General features: G+C 42.9%; 1 protein-coding gene and 1 long non-coding RNA gene across 3 annotated transcripts in view; both read right to left on the bottom strand.

The window, feature by feature from the left end:
- The window catches only part of GPR39 (G protein-coupled receptor 39), a 282867-nt gene that overhangs the window by 168970 nt on the left and 96198 nt on the right, over window positions 1-17699 (bottom strand). The gene's annotated exons all lie outside the window — the stretch shown is intronic.
- LOC116663586 lies at window positions 11236-16421 on the bottom strand. The gene is made up of 3 exons (XR_004319791.1): window positions 16090-16421; window positions 13261-13266; window positions 11236-11248 (listed from the first exon to the last, which is right to left on the bottom strand). It is a non-coding gene; the product is annotated as an uncharacterized LOC116663586 (long non-coding RNA).

Here is a 17699-nt window from a genome sequence, read left to right as displayed (position 1 = left end):
GGAGGGGGTTGCTGGGGTCTCCAGATGGACGTAAGAGCTGTGTCTGTGAGAGCAGGCAGATAGCTAGTATAAGCAGAGAAAGGGGGGTACGGGCCAAACGGCAGGAAACTATACATCATGTAAACAACAGGGGTCCTTGAGCAGAAAAAGAAAAGCAGGAACCTCGGGACTGATAAGACATCACACATTTTGGAGTGAAGAGTGTCTTGGAGGCAAAGAAAGGTGGGAAAAGGCAGGAATCTCCAGTGTCCGAATGTAACCTTTTGCTAATTATGCCTGCATTTCAGTAAAATGCACCTTGCAGATTACACATGCCCATCACACACTGACGCCATGACACTTCCAATCAAGACTAAACAAGGACAAAAATCCCTCCTCCCTTCAGGGAGGTGGAATTAGGATGAAAATCAGGGAATACAACCCCAAACCCCTCCCTCCCCAATGAATGTTCCACCCATTCGTTTTTACACCTTGTGTAACCAACTTGCCAAAGAAACTAAGGACAGCTGCTCACCTGAGCCTGCCCACTCCCCCCTTGAGAGCGTACTATCACTTAATAAATCCTCACTTTATTTTCTTGACCTCCATGTCTCCTCTCTGAATTCTTTCTGCGACGAGACAAGAACCTAACTGCGGCAACATGCGTACCATCTGGCTCTGGGGAAATGGGATACCCACTCAAAGGGTCTTGTTTTTTTCCCCTTTAATAAGGACTGACTCAACATTTGCTCCCTGGGTCCTTTCTGATGTTCTCTGTTTATCCTAGTTTGGAGGGGCCCCTGCTCCTCTGAACTAAATTACAGCAAAGCCAAAAGACACTGGAGATGCTAAGCCATTCTCTCCTCCTTCACAGCACACTCAGCTGATAGTTCTGGGCATTTCATCATGGTGAGCTTTGAGGCAATTACCAGGCCTAACAAGCTTCCAAAAGCCGCTGCAAAACACCCTCCCTCTGAATCCCACAAGTAGTTGTAATCCAGACCTCAGCAGGTGGAAGTGGTTAGAAGCCTAATTCGATCACAGCCTTAGAGCAGAATCTCATATACTAGTAACTAACAGAATTCAACTCTTTGCTGGTGAGACTAGAGGATAATTGAATAGTTGGGGTGATTCTGACTTGGCATCGGTACAAGAGTACAAATAGAGGCCCACATAAATATTTAAATGTTGCAAATCAAGCTACCAAATTATTCAGTAAAATGTGTTCTATCCTCCTTCCTTACCAACACACCTTTGTAATGATAAAATATTAAAATGAGTTTAAAGTTACGGTTTTTCTATTATTGAAAGTTACAACATATCAAAGATGAACAAATTTGCAAGTTATTACACGTCTTTGTGTTAATACTCTGACAATGTTGAATGAGCAATACAATAAAAGCATAAATAATTCATAAATTATTTTACCTTTGTTTCATAACATTTATTTAGCATCTCTTCATTTCCGCGAAAGTGCTCATTATGTTGCTAAAAACCGTTTTCAGTATTATGTGTATTCTACTGACAACAGTGATCTAAATGATTAAAAAATAAGAGGTGATTGTATTGTGTATAAAATTTTAATACATTTTTCATTAAAAATTTAAATTACAGTAAATAGAAAAGTTCAAATTTTCTACTAAAATTAAAAGACAAAAATGGTAATTATATTGAATATGTATCAATTTAAACCAGGGTTATTTAAATAAATCTGGTTTTAATGTATTTTTTAATCTAAATTAAATCTAATTAAATGTTTTAAAAATAAGACTATCCCAAATTAGAGCAGTCAGTGCCTTTCTGGTTGCCAAGGTAGAGTCAATTATCACTTAAAACCATACAGAGTTCGGAGTGACATGAAATTCTTAAACACTGAAAAATGTTCTTTCGTCACCCTATGCAACCATCAGGAATCCATGAGTGAAAAGAGTAGGAAACTAACAAAATGACCTCCCGATGCTGAAGCTGTTTGCTGATTCCTTCTGACTCAAAATTCTTGCAACTTCTTCTTCGCTTTTCTCTGGTAAACCCCCATCTCTGCTTTGCTTGCTCAATGGCTTTTTACGCTTTCCACTCCCTATACATTCTTTACCCAGAAGCGCTTATCCTTTAACCCAGAAGCTATATTCCAGAAAGGTGGTCATGGGCTGACAGCCTCAGAAGAACAGTTTCTCCGTGATGCCAGGTGGACTCATCAAGACTGAGAAGAATACAGCACCCCAGAAAAAAGCCCTGTTTTTTTTGTCGTCTTTCTGTTCCACCCAGCCTTTCTATAAAACCTCAGGACCCCAACCCCAAGATGGATTCGCAGTCTCTAAGGCACTAACCTGCTGTGATTCCCCTTTGCCTGGCAAAGCAATAAAGCTGCTCTTTTCTGATTCTCCCAAAGCTCTGTCTCGGAGTCAGAATTCTTTTTTCAGGGCACAGAGGCCAGTTTTCTGGCAACATGAGAACCTCCAGAACCACAAATTGGAACAAAAAGAGAAGCAAGAAAATGGGTGCTCAGCATGACTGGGAAACCAGTATCCATTATGTAAGAATCTACTGCCTCTCTGCTACCTACGAGGAAAAAAATTGACAAGATAATCGATTTGTTTTTTCCTCTTACCTACACACTTCTGGCACTCCAATCTTCTCTGAACACCAAAGCAGAGTCTGACCGCCATTTGCAGTGGTGTAACCCCAAAACCTTCATGACAATCGGGCGCACTCACCTTTTGTTTCAAGGACACGGAGCAAGAGGCTTGGGGAAGCACTTCCCTGGGGCTAGCAGTGCTCATCTCGGTCAAGAAAGCGGAGGTTTCAAGTTAAGGTTCAGGAACCGGATTCCCAGTAGCAGAGCGTCTTGTGTTTACGTGTGATACGCTGGGTCTTCTAAAGCGCAGGCCCAGGACTAGAGCCCGCCGCAGGCTCAGACCTAAGGACCAAACTGCATGACCTCCACCCTACCAAGGCGTGGAGTGAGTCTGAGAGGGAAGCTAAGAGTCTACACCTGTCTCTACGCGTACCAGCCGCCACGTGCCTCTAATAGCACAGCCAATCACCACTCTAGGTGCAGTTTTAGTGTTTCAAGATTCGTATTTTCCTATTTCTTCTACCCATCTATTTCACCTGCTCACCAACTGAACACTCACATGATCTGTTCCAACCCAGAAGGAAAAAAGCAGTTGGGTTAAGACTTACTGAAAGAAGCTAACTTGGTCTCCAACGTGGTACATTTCCAACTTTCAAGGGCAATTATGACCACACAGGTTTTTGCCTTTACACTGACTTTAACCTAGCCTCCAAAGCAGGGGTATCTTCACCTGCAAGGAGAAAGGCCCTCAGTCTAAGTGATACAGATTGAGGCAAAAATCAAAGGAACAGGTGAAATTCGTTAGCTTGAGTTCAAGCATCTGATAAGATGTTCCTCTGCTGAGGAGTCTCCCTCCAAGGCCAGACCTTGGAGAATCTGAGTCTTAAGATAGTAAATTTCGTTTCAGAGGGTTATTGACAACCCCACACCCCCATCAGTCCTAGCCCCACGTTAATTTAAATTAGTTTAAATAAGTTGCTTTCCTCCTCATAACTAACACAACAGCCAAGATGAAGAAATGGAAGCTTGCAGCTACGGAGAAGAGAAGAAAAGCAAGTAATTCAGGTGTATTAATTACTCCACATTTTAGAGCCTTTCCTGGTACCCTTCGTAGCCCCTTCCAATGTACAACACCAACCCCAGGATTTCATTGCATTGGTTTGTTAAGTACAGATGTCTCCGCCAACCTGAAGGAGATTCAAAGTCTAATTCTTCCCAGTAGTCTCAGTTCCTTCCATGGTAGGCATTCAGTAAATATTTGCTGTCTGGGGGAAAAAAAAAGCATGCGTGCACAAGAAGAAAGACTCGACTGAAAAATGAATCTGGTTTCGAAACCAAGAGTTTATAAACTAACTCTTGAAATGTGACATATTCGAAAATGCCCTGACCTGCCCTGACCGCCATACCTCACAGGCATTTGCCTCCGATTAGCTTGTTTACTTCTCATTTTCTGTCTCTGGCGCTTCTGGGGAGCACAGAGGTGGGGGGTATCCGGCCTCACTTTGGGGCTGGAGCAGAGGCTGGAGTGAAACAGGACCACCATACTTATTTTCAGAGAGAATCAAGGGATGAAGTCACTCAAGGTTGGCTTCTTATAAGCTACAGGTCAGCCCGCCTGGGTTTTTGATTTAAAAAGTAATTTCTGTTTGCTAAGGCCCTCAGTCACAGACAAAATGCAGATAACAGAGAGTCCTTCAGGAGGACAAAGGCGGGCAGGCCAGATGGAACAGCTGAGCCACTTCAGTCTCTTTTATTTTTTTTAATGACAACCCTACCATGATTTTTTTTTAAAGATCCCAGTGACTGGAAAAATGTTTCAAAGCAGAAGATGCTCTAAAGTGACTCAGCTGTTGTCGCCATGAATTCCTTCCCTCCCGTTGACCCTGATGTCAGCGGTTGTTAAGCTTTGTTAACCGGTGAATCTCTTTCTGGTGTCCATCAAGTCATTAATCTGAGCACCAGCTTGGCATATACTTGCCCATTCCTGGAACCCAAATGAACATCAAAGCCATGCTCATCCCCTGTCCTCTATCGAACGATCACCCAGCTGACTGTGTCCCTGCCCAGACCTCGCAGTCCACACCCCTAGGAAGGGGCAAAGAGAGGCAGGGACCCAGCAGCCTGGCTCCAGGGCTCTGCTCTGCACTCAGCACCCCCTTGGCCAGTCTAGCCGAGGACCACAGCTCAGGCTGATGGGGGCAGATAAAAGGGGTTTTCAGACCTTTCTGCCACCACAGCATTCCTTGCAATTAACCACTGTCAGAAACCTGTCACCAGCCCGTGGCCCACAACACTTTTTTCCAGTGGTGGCAACAAGAAAAAAACTCTGTCCTCAAGAGAAGGTTGGGATTTGTGACCTGCTGTTGTCACAGCAGGACTCGGAGCTGCTTCTCTGGAAGCAGGGCTGAGCTTCTGGGAGTTGCCTGCAGTCCACGATGAGTCACAAGATGACAGGGCGGAAGGGCGGAAGCAGGAACCATGCTTGGGGGCAGCCCCCAAACCCTGACCAGGCACCTTTTTTTTTCTTTTTTTAATTGAAATACAGTTGATTTACAACGTTGCGTTATTTCTGGTGTATAGCACTGTGTTTCAGATATATATTCCTTTTCATATTTTTTTCATTATAGGCCATTACAAGGTATTGAATATAGTTCCCTGGGCTGACCATGCATCTTGAACTCCACTTCCTTTACAGGCAAATGTGTGAAAACAGCCTAGGGCAGCCCGACAGGACGTGCACTCCTGCAGCAAACTAGAGAGTGTGTGCTCTCTAGTGGTAATCAAATTCTTTCAAAACAAACAAAGAAACAAACATTGGGCCAAGCCAACAAAACCTAACCTGGCTGGCCTCTAGTCTCTAGGCTGTGTGTCCTGAGATCTGCTTGAGGACTCAGGAAAATGGGTGAAAACTCTGTATAATTCCCCAGGATTGAGGAAAAAAAATCACTTCTTTATCCAGAGCCAGCCAAGCCTGTATCAGAATGGAACCACTTCAGGAGTGAGTCCCCAGACCACTATATGTGAGGCAAATAAAACTATTTTCCCCACACTATCCTTTTTCTCAAAGGCATTCTGTCAGGGTCTTCCTTCAACTTTATTCTCTCTGTAAGTGGACGCATGTTGTTGGATGGAAAAGGTTAAGGACAATCTCAAACCTATCCAAAGGCATCTGATTTTCCTGGAGCCAAAGACCCACCATTGTCCAGTAAAGCCACGTCTGAGCCGCCTGCACAGGACAAGTCCGTATTTTCAACAGAGCTGTTCAACTCCTCTGACCTCGTTCGCTGCCATATGCCAGCAGCCTCTGGCCTGTTGGCTCAGCGGTATCAGAAAGACGATTTCCACCCTCAGTCCCTTGCATTTGAGCTGCACATTAGCTTGTCATCAAGATACTATTACTTAAATATGCAAACAAATATAGGTATGTATATGTATGATTGAAACACGCTGTACACCAGAAACTGACACATTGTAAACGGACTATACTTCAATAAAAACGAAAAGATACTATTACTTTAAAAAAAAAAGTAGCTGCTCACCTTTAGTTTTTCTCTTGATTTTTAAAATAAATAACAGCCTTGACTACATTGTGATTTTCCAGGTTTAACTGCTTATTTTGATCCAATTTATTACAAATGGCCAGGTAGAGCATGAAGAGAAATCATGTTTGCAGTTTGGCCCCTCCAGGTTATTTATGTGGGAAAAGTGCAAAGCTGCCTCCCAGGGTGATATTCTTAGGACTGTTATTATGACTGGCATCATGGCTGGCACTCAGCATTTGGGCATTTGGCACTAACCCCTGATGGGCCACCTGTCAAAAGAACACAGTACACATTCTTTTCCATTACAGCTTATTACAAGAAACTGAGTACAGTTCCCTGTGCTGTATAGTAAGTCCTTGTTGTTTATCTATTTTATACATAGTAGTGTGTATCTGTTCACCTCAAACTCCTAATTTATTCCTCCCCACCCCTTTCTCCTTTGGTAACCATAGTGAATGGAAAAGAATCAAAATATATATATATATATGTATACACATAACTGAATCGCTTTGCTGTACACCTGAAACTATAACATTGTAAATCAACTACACTTCAATAAAAAATAAAATTTAAAAATAAATTACACTTCAAAAAAAAAAAAAAAAAGGATGCAGTACCTGCTCAGGGCTACGTATTAATATGCTCTGAGCAGAGGATTCCTAAGAGCCATGTGGTGTGGGAACGAGCTGCGTGTTTGTTTCCCCTCTTTCCAGTGTGCACGTGCCACGTGCCGACCGGATGTTTAACAGAAAGGCGGGGAGAATGACTGAAGGGTGACTCAGAACTGTGGGAGCACAAACTCACATCGGGGTGACCAGTTGTGGGTTCTGTTCATCGTGGGTTTTGTCCAGCAAAGGTCCCACCGTGGAAGAACGAAATTACTCAAGGCTTTATCAGGTCAAGAGAGTGAGAGGGAGCTGGAGACTTTAGTCTCCGAGCTCCTCCAAAGCCCCTGTATTTATTGAGAATAGTCAAATGAAGAGTCAAAGTGAAACATGTCATAGGAATGAGTAAGGGGCTTGGTATTCGTGCAGGGATGCAGGTCAGCAGTTTCAGAAACATAATCTTAATTTATACCTTGAGAGAAGGTTACAATATTGATGGTACAAATGGTTATTTTAAGCCTCAAACAATCATGAGCAAGGTTACAGAGTTCCAAATAACTGATAATGAAAACCCAGACCACCACAGCGTCTCCATACTCTGATCAGAAATCGTCTAAGCACGCGAAGCAGCCCCGCTGTCCCCAGCTAAGGGCTGAGTCACAGTCTTCTGTGAGCAAGAGCAGCCTGCAGTGTCCACCTACGTCTGATAAGCGTGTCCTGCCGGCTAGGGCAGGGGACGAGTTATGGTTTTCCATAAGCACAAGCAGCCCTGAATCTATGACCTCGAACTAAGCAAAGCCAGCAAAGCATGTCTCTGCTTTTTACGGCGAGGAGAGAGTTTTTAGCAGTTTCCTGCTGGCAAAGCAGCTTCAAGGCAACTGAGCTCAGTTCCACAGATAAGGTGGTGACTGGTACCGAGAGCTTAGTTTTTCGTGCTTTTGGACATTTTGCTTGGAAGTAGCAGTATAATGACAAGTATAGAAAGCAGTGGCTTTGATTATACATTTCTTACGTGTTTACATAAAGGTGAGAATACATAAAGGTGAGAATATGATTTGGAAAAACAATTATTACAATATCCAAGGCTGTTAGCCCAAGTCTGCACTCCCACACAGAACTAACAAAGCTACACTGTGGAACAGCGGGCATGCACTTCAGGGTCCCAGGCACAGGCTGCCGAACTGTTTTTAAAGAGCCAGAAGGTAAATATTTTAGGCTTTACAGGGCCACATAGTCACTGTCACATATTCTTTTTTTTTTTTTTCCTTCTATAATTTTTTACTAATGTAAAAATCATCCTTCAATCTCCGGTACCCTGAGCTACACAGGAACAGGCCTGGCCCAAGTGTGGTCTGCTGATTCCTGGCCTAAGCACATTAAGTGCTTGTCTGCCTGTGACCTCAGGCCAACAGGGCATGTCAAACTCATGAAAGTGGCTCTGGTTCCTCCCATTTGAGTCAGAACAATGATTTGACTATACATAAGCATGGATTATACACAACCGGGTACTGGACCTTGTATATCTATGTCTCCACCCCTTGAGTGCAACCATGATCCTTCTGGCCAGGAACTGACAACGCCCAGGAGATGAAAATATTGCCTCTCATATCAATAAGCAAAGGATGTTGCAGCCGTCAAGCCATTACTTTGCAGCCACTGTAGCCACTCGCAAAAGTGCCCCCAAAGAGACTCAGGATGGGAAAGAACAGGATAGTGGCCCTTGATAGCTGATGTGCAGATCAAATGATTGATTTCAATCAGTCCAGACTCTTGCATCTTTCCATACAAAGAAAAGGGCTAAATTCCGTAATTTGAGATGTCCGGTTTCTTTATTTAACAGTAATCTTTTGATGTTCCGACTACCTGGTCTCTGTTGCAAGAACTCCTATATATCCTGGCTCCTCCCTTATCTCTTTGGAGCAGTCCCTCAGAGCTATATAAGAGGCTGTCTCCCAGGCTTGACATCCTCAGGAAGTCCACTGAATAAAACATAATTCTCAACTTTTAGGTTGTGCTTTTTTTTTTCCACCAACAGCCCCTTCAGATTAAATGCTGCCTCCTCCAGGAAGTTGTCTCTGACTTCTGAGGCACACCCATCCCTCTCCTGAAAATCTGATGCTTTCTGGTACACCAGACTCTCAGTATATGGCATTACTGCTTATGACAACTAACCTCCTCCTATACTTTACGGTTCACCAAACACTTTCACCATCATTATTTCACTCAAGCTTCAACTGCAGCCAGAAAGAAAGGCTGTAAGAGGTTAAGAGTCACGTTACCGGGAGGAGGCAAATGGGACTTGAATCTGAGGCTGTCTGACTCCTTCCACCACTGAGTCTCCCCTGGTTCTTCCTTCATCTGTCTGTCTTCCTTCCCCCAAGGGCTTGCAATTTCCCTGAAGTCAAGAAACATATCTTACTCATCTCTGTTGCCTGCCCAGACAGAGCCTGATGACTCTGGGCCCAGCACATAAGGGCTGACCAGGAAGTACCTGGGTGTGACATAGCGGGGAAGCCCAGGAGCGCAGGCTGAGAGACACTGCAGAGCATCACGGCGCCAGGAGGGAGAGGATGGTGGGACAGGCCCGGACACAGCACAGTCGCTCCAGGAGGTGACGCCGTGGGAGCAGAGCCAGGGGCCACGTCTCAACACTTTCTGGTCTCCTCCAATACCCTCGTGCCCTCCCATCACACACTCTCCCCACATCTCTCTTCCCAAACTCATCCCCATCAGCACGCAAGGAGGAGCATAATGTACTACAGAGCTTTTCAAACAGGGGGTCAAGACTTACTCATGATCATAAAATCAATTCAGTGGCTCACAACTGGCATGTTTATCAATGACGTGAATGGAAAAGACCCAAACGCATTTCACGCTCAGAAGTAAGGATGGGTGAAGGTTGTCCCATGGAATGTTTGTCTGCCATGTATGCATGTGTCTGTGGACATGCATGTGTGTACTGTTTTGCAACATAAAAGCTGAAGCAACTCTAGCAGAGCAGGAACACCAAGAATCGTGGAGCCCATCTGCCTGCAGCCAAGTCCACCTCTACCCCTTAGTTGCTGTGTTACCTTAGATAGGTTCCCTAAACTCTCTGTGTTTCAGTTTGCTTATTTACGAAGTAGAGTCAGTAACTCTACCCATTTCCTAGGGGCTTGGGGAGGATTCAATGAATGAATATGCAAAAGGCTCTTAGAATACCTGGCACATAGCAAGGACACAAAAAACCAAAAGTTAGCTAATATGATTGGTACCCACACTCATCTACGTAACACTACTGCAGGATGAGGGGATACAGCACTGCCATCCCGCTGGACTGATGGCAACTGAGGCAGAGAGAGAAGGACCCAGCAGACAGCCCAACCAGAAACCTGAGTTCCCATCTCTCCTCTACCCACAGGGCAGCCCTCTCCCACATCCCCGAGATTTCTTCCAGCCCAGGGGACCCCTTCCTAAGCTGAATATAATTACAAATATTACCTGCTACCGGCATCTCGCTGCTTGGTGATTAGGACTGATGAGACACTGTCTGTAAAGTGCCCACAGCGCCTCGCAGACAAGTGCAGTATAAATTTGCCGTGTCATTTTAGCGTGCTCATTATTACTATTAAAATGGACAAAATGGAGAGAACATGATTTCAGCACCGCAAGTTTTTAATGGGTACCGGGAATGTGGATTCTGGGAACGACTGATTACTGCGGCGCCCACATCTCAGATCCACTCAAGCGACGTCAGTGATGTCTAAGCCATCAATTTTGTTGATTTCACAGCAAAAGTCATCTTTCCCTCACCTGGGGCAGAGTTCTTTGTGTTTTGGGAAATAAAGCTCGGCTTGATGACACTTTTCCCAAAATTCATTTTGATGTATCGATTGCCATAGATGCCCTGGCCTTATAGGCGCTTGAGGAAAACACCAATCTGTTCGTTTATCAAAAGCTCCTGCCCTGAATGGGCTGCCAGGGCCTGGAGCTGCTCTGGCTCATCCAGTAACTCCTCACAGAACAGAGGTCAGGGGCACAGCGGGTCTAAGACAGGCTCAAGGACATACTGTACAACATGACGGATACTGCCAATAAGTTCTAATAAATGGAAATGGGAAAGAACCTTTAAAAATTGTATTAAAAGTTAAAAATTTTTAATTAAAAAATTAACTTGCTACATTATAGCATTAAAATAACATTAATTAATTAATTAATTAATTAAAAGTCAAAACAAATAGTTCCAGAAGGGTAGAGGCCTCTGAGAACTTCTGAGTCCAAACCTCTGCACTGGGGATGAGCACACACAGCCGGGGTACCAGTGAGAAATCCAGGGGCTCCTAAGAGCCCAGTAGGAATCGCCTCTCCTGGCTGCCGCTTTTACTCCATGATAAGGAACGTGAACCCTTCTGACACTGCATCAGGCAGCAACACCCGGTGGAAGGAAATACAAGTCTGCATGTATTTTTACGATAAACAGGTGGAGACTTTGCGGACTGTCTACTCCATGGAGTGCTTAAGGCTAGAACCCCAGTTTGTGTTGCTTCTATGGAGACTTTTGAGACAAACTCCTCAAGTTCACGCTCTCTGCGCTTCCCCGAGGGAGGAGGCTGAGCTTAGCTCAAGATGGTACAAGTCCGTGTCCCGGCAGAGACGAGAACCAACTGCTCTTGAATCTTCAGCCAGTTATTTCTGTAATGTGGCGAGGTCGCTGTAGGAAACTAGTTCTTACTGAGGACCTGCTTCGTGACAGGCCCTGCACGGAGGCTTCCATGTACTTCCCTCTGAAGCTCAAATCATCTTTTGAGGTCAGGATATCTTCAATTAGAGGTGATGAAACTGACGTTCTGAGCTGCTGAGGAGTTTGTCCAAGGTCACACACACTTGTAAGTGATGGGAGGGGAATTGGAGTGTACGTCTTCTGTACTGTCCCACAGCAGGTCTTAGAAGGTCAGGAGACTAGGCCCACACATCACATTAAATGTATTCTTCCTAGCATCCCCTTGCCATGTGTAGCAGGCTGAAAAATGTCCCCCCAGAATATCTGGTTCTAATGCCTAGAATCTGTAAATGTTGCCATATAAGGAAATAGGGTCTTTGTAGATATGATTAAGCGAAGAATCTTGAGATGGAGAGACCATCCTGAACTAACAGCCCGGTCCTACATTCCATCAGATGTATCCTTATAAGAGGGAGGTGAAGGGAGATTTGACACAGAGAAGACGACATGAAGTTAGATCAAGGAGAGAGACTGGAAGATGCTGGCCTCAGAGACGGGAGTGATGTGGCCACAAGCCACGGAACACCAGCAGCCACCAGGAACTGCGAGAGTCAAGGAAGGGATTCTCCTTCAGAGCCTCCAAGGTTGTGCAGCCCTGGACAATTTGATTTGAGCCCAGTGAAACTGATTCTGGACTTCGGCTTCCTGAACTGTGGGAGTATACGTTTCCTTTGTTTCAAGCCACCGAGTTCAGGGTGATGGGTCACAGCAGCCATGGAAACAAATACACCACTCTGACCATAATCACACCACTTAACAGAGTGCTTACCACTTCCGGCCCCGCCCACCAGCTGTGCCTCTCTCCACCTGCTCTCGGGGCACACAGCTCACCTCGGGCTCCACACCGAGGGCCCAGTGGCGTAAGAGACTCTCACTCAGGAATTGCCACCAGAAGTGACCAGGATTAACTGCTTTGAAAAGCAGTCTCTTTGCTTCTAAACTCACAGGGAGCAGAAGCAGTCACTACCCCAGTGATAGAATCCAGCCAGTATAAACATCAAAGCTTCCTCAGTCTTTCAACATGAACCCAAAACAGTTTCTAAACAAAACCCTTCACAAATGGCTAGTCTTTTCCTTCTTAAGTAACTTTTTGAATTTCCAGAAGGCAGCAAAGGCACTTCATTGTTTCCCTATTTTGCATGTCAAGTATCCTTAACATAAAAGTTGGGGTTTACATCTGAATGAAGGAAGCCTGGTTTAAGGCCAATAACATACGAAGATGCAACTGGAAAATGCCCAAGGAAACAGACAGTACATCTGACCCAGAGGCACGGCTGGAGACCTTTGCCCTCCAGGCCAAAGTTCAATCAGAAACCGATTTTGCAGTGAAGAAAAGCCACAAATACCTGGTCAGTGAGTCATGTTCCGGGGCAGGGAAAACATCCTGTGTATTTGACATTAACCAGCCTCGTGAGAGCTGCATTTTGGAAGGGGGCGGCTCTGTTTCTGGTCCCTCCTTTGCTGTCCCTCCAACTGGCTCACACACTGAGATAAGCTGATCCCCAGGAAACATTACCAAGGTTAACTCAGCAAAAGAAAGAACAGACTACAGAGGGAGAACCACACAGGAGCAGAGTGGGGGAAGTCTGCCTAGAGGGAGGAAACTCAGCCACGATGGCGCTCGCCACTAGGCTGGAGAAGTCCCTGCAGGGGGGGTCTGTCCTTTCTGCCCCTGGCTCTGTCACAGTTTTCCTGGTCACAACATCAGATCTCCTTTGAGGCCAATGCCTCTCATCGCCTGGAGTCTTGCTGCCACTGTCCATCACTGGACTTAACTCTCAGCCTCACCAGGGAGGGGACACACAACTTCAACCAGCCCAGTAAGGGTCTCAGCCCTGGGAACTGGACCCCAAATGCAGTGACTACAAAGACGGAGAAATGCCTGAAGCTGATGTGTCTCCTTAACAGTGGAACCCAAGCGGGCAGTCCAAGAATTCCCTCTCCCTAGATCTCTGAACAGTCTGGTTCTTTAGCCTTTCCCCTGGCTCTGTAGGCTACTCCTTACATTTCCAGAAAACTTCCTTTTTCTTCTTAATAAGTCAGAATCAGGTTTTGAGGCTTGCGGTCAAAGAATCTTGGCATAGCCCAAGTTCAAGATCTCCAAGACCGGGCTCAGACTCCCTTCCCAACTCCCTCTTCCCCCACTGTCAGCTCAGGCCCCACACTGGATTACCTATAGACCCCCAGGGGTTCTGCAGCCAGCTACCTGATGGCCCAGCCTCAGGCAACAGCAGCCAGGCAGCCTCCACACAAGGCGGGACCGGCAGCCAACCAGCCAGGAGTCAGCCACATCTACCAGACTGCCCACAGTAGTCAGCCCACCACAACAAAAGACCCACACAGCCCACATAATGGGGACCCCTTGACATGCAGGTGACCAGAGGGGACTGCGCTGCCGGGCCCCACAGGACATCTCCTACAGAAGGCCACTTCTCCAAGACTGGGAAATACAGCCAACCTATCCAATATAGAGAAATAAAAACAGCAAATTAGGCAAAATGAGGCATCAAAGGAGTATGTTCCACATGAAGGAACAAGATAAAACCCCAGAAGAAGAACTAAGTATAGATACGCAATCTATCTGATTAAGAATTCAAGGTAATGATGGTAAAGATGCTCCAAGAACTCAGGACAGGAATGGATAAACACAGTGAAAACTTTAACAAAGGGTTAGAAAATATAAAGAAGAACCAACAGGGCTGAAGAATAAAGTAACTAAAATAAAAATACACTAGAAGGAATCGACAGATCAGGTGATACAGAGGAACAGATCAGTGAACTGGAAGGGAGAGTAATGGATATCACCTAAGTTGTACAGGAAAGTTTAAAAAGAATTTTTAAAATTGAGGACAGTTTAAGAGACTTTTGGGACAACATCAAGCTTACTAGCATTTGCATTATAAGGGGTCCCAAAAGAAAACAAGGGCCAGAGAACATATTTGAAGACATAATATCTGAAAATTTCCCTAACCTAGGAAAGGAAACAGACATCCAAGTCCAGGAAGCAGAGTCTCAAATAGTATCAACCCAAAGAGGACCACACAAAGACACGGTGTCATTAAAATGTCAAAAATTAAAGATACAGAGTAAAGATACAGCAAGGGAAAAACAACAACATACAGAGGAATTCCCATAAGCCCATTGGCTGACTTTTAAGCAGAAACTGCAGGCCTGAAGGAAGTAGCACAATATAGCGATGGAAAGGGAAAATCTACAACCATGAATGCTCTACCCAGAAGGGCTCTCATTTAGATTTGATGGAGAGATCAAAAGTTTTACAGACAACAAAAGCTAAAATAGTTCAGCACCATAAAACCAGCATAAGAAATGTTAAAGGGGATTCTCAAGCAGAAAATAAAAGGTCACAACTAGAAATATGAAAATTATAAAAGGAAAAATCTCATTGGTAAAGGCAAATATAGAGCAAAGGTGGTACGTTAACCACTTATAAAACTAGTAGGAAGGTTAAAAGACAAAAGCAGTACAATCATCTATATTCACAAAAAGTACTTAATAGACAAAACAAAATTATGTAAAATATGTCAAAAAGAGTAAATGGGGGGGGTTTACAAATAAATGATTGTTGTCATGTGTTCAAATTTAAGAGATCAGCAACTTAAAATAACCACACATATATACGGATTACTATATACAAACCTCATGGTAACCATAAACCAAAAATCTATAACAGATACACACACAAAAGAGAAAGTGATCTAAACAAAACACTAAAAGTAATCATTAAAACACAAGAGAAGAGAGCAAAATAAGAAAGTAACAAAAAAAGAACTATAAAAACACCCCCAAAATAATAAGATGGCAATATGTACATATTTATCAACAAGTACTTTAAATGCAAATGGACGAAATGCTCCAATCAAAAGACACAGAGTGGCTGAATGAATGCAAGGCCATAATATATATAATGCCCACAAGAGACTCACTTCAGATCTAAAGACACACAGACTGTAAGTAAGGAATGGAAAGAGGTATTCCATGTACATGGAAACAAAAAGAGAGCCAGGATAGTAATACTTATATCAGACCAACAGACTTTAAAACAAAGATTGTAACAAGAGACAAAGAAGGATATTATATAATGATCAAGGGATCAATCCAAGAAGAAGATAAAACAATTGAAAATATATATGCATCCAACATAGGAGCACTTAAATGAATAAAACAAAGGTTAACAGACATAAAGGGAGAAATTGACAGTAACAGAGTAATAGTAGGGAACTTTCACATCCCACTTCCATCAGTGGATGGATTATCCAGACAGAAAATCAGTAAGAAAATCTGGCCTTAAATCACGTGTTACACCAGATGGATTTAATAGATATGATAGAACACATGACTCAAAAGCAGCAGTATACATTCCTTTCAAGTGCACATGGAACATTCTTCAGGATAGATTACATGCTAGTCCACAAGACAAGTGTCAGTAAATTTAAGCATGTTGAAATTGCATCAAGCATCTTTTCTGACCACAATGATATGAGACTAGAAATCAACTGCAAGAAAAAAACTGCAAATAACACAAACACATGCAGGCTGAACAGTATGCTACTAAACCACCAAAGGGTCACTAAAGAAATCAAACAGGAAATCAAAAACATACTGGGAGACAAATGAAAACAAAAACACAATAATCCAAAATCTATGGGACACAGCAAATACAGTTCTAAGTAGGAATTTTATAGTGATATAAGCCTACCTCAGGAATCCAGAAAAATGTCAATTAAACAACCTAACTGTACAGCTAAAGGAACTAGAAAAAGAACAAACAAAACCCAAAGTTAGTAGAAGGAAAGAAATAATAAAAATCAGAGCAGAAATAAATGAAATAGAGACTGAAAAAAATAGGAAAGAGTAATGAAATTAAGACCTGGTTCCTTTAAAAGATAAAGAAAATTGATAACCTTTAGCTAGACTCATCAAGAATAAAAGAACAAAATCAATAAAATCAGAAGTGAAAAAGAAGTTACAACTGACACCACAGAAATACAAAGAATCATAAGAGACTATTACAAACTACTATATGACAATGAAACGGACAGCCTAGAGAAGAAATGGATAAATTCCTAGAAATGTACAATCTCCTGACTAAACCTAGAACAAATAGAAAATATGAACAGACCAATTCCAGTAATGAAATTGAATCAGTAATTTAAAAAAAAAGAAAGGAAAAAAACTCCCAACAGGACCTTTGGCCTCACAGGTGAATTCTACCAAATGGTGAAAGAAGAGTAAACACCAATCCTTCTCAAATTATTCCCAAAATTTGCTGAGGAAGGAATGCTTTTGAACTTCTACAAAACCAGCATCACCTTCAGAGCAAAACCAGAAAAATAAAATCACATACAAATATACTACAGGCCAATATCACTGATGAACATAGATGCTAAAATCCTCAACAAAATATTAGCAAAGTAAATTCAAACATTAATTTAGAAAGATCATACACTATGATCAAGTAGGATTTATCCCAGGGATACAAAGATGGGTCAGTATCTGCAAATCAATCAATGTGACACACCACATTAACAAACTGAAGAATAAAAACCATATGGTCATCTCAATAGATGCATAAATTTTGGAGTCTGAGAATTGCAAATATTAGCCACTATATATAAAAATAGATTTAAAAAACAAGTTTCTTGCGGGTAGGGTATAGCTCAAATGGTAGAGTGCATGCTTAGTTAGCATGCATGAGGTCCTGGGTTCAATCTTCAGTACCTCCCCTAAGAATAAATAAATAAGTAAACCTATGTACCTCCCCTCAAATAAAATAAATAAAAATTAAAATGATAAATAAATTAGTAAAAATAATATTAAGTGTCTTCTGTATAGCACAGGGAACTATATTCAATATCTTGTAATAACCTTTAATGAAAATGAATATGAAAATGAATATATGTATGTATATGCATGACTGGGACATTGGGCTGTGCAGCAGAAATTGACACATTGTAACTGACTGTACTTCAATAAAAAAATGCATAAAAAGCTTTTGACAAAATTCAGCATCTATTTATGATAAAAACTCTCCAGAAAGTAGGTAGAGGGAACATACCTCAACATAATAAGGCCATATATGAGAAGCCCACAGCTAACGTCATACTCAATGCTGAAAAACTGAAAGCATTTCCTCTAAAATCAGGAACAAGACAAAAATTCCCACTCTCCCCACTTTTATTCAACATAGTTTGGAAGTCCTAGCCATAGAAATCAGTCAA

Source organism: Camelus ferus, chromosome 5 (assembly GCF_009834535.1).
Source record: "Camelus ferus isolate YT-003-E chromosome 5, BCGSAC_Cfer_1.0, whole genome shotgun sequence".
NCBI classification, from domain to species: Eukaryota; Metazoa; Chordata; class Mammalia; order Artiodactyla; family Camelidae; genus Camelus; species Camelus ferus.
The sequence above is the reverse complement of the archived record's forward strand: the minus strand, read 5'-3'. Positions and strand labels throughout refer to the sequence as shown.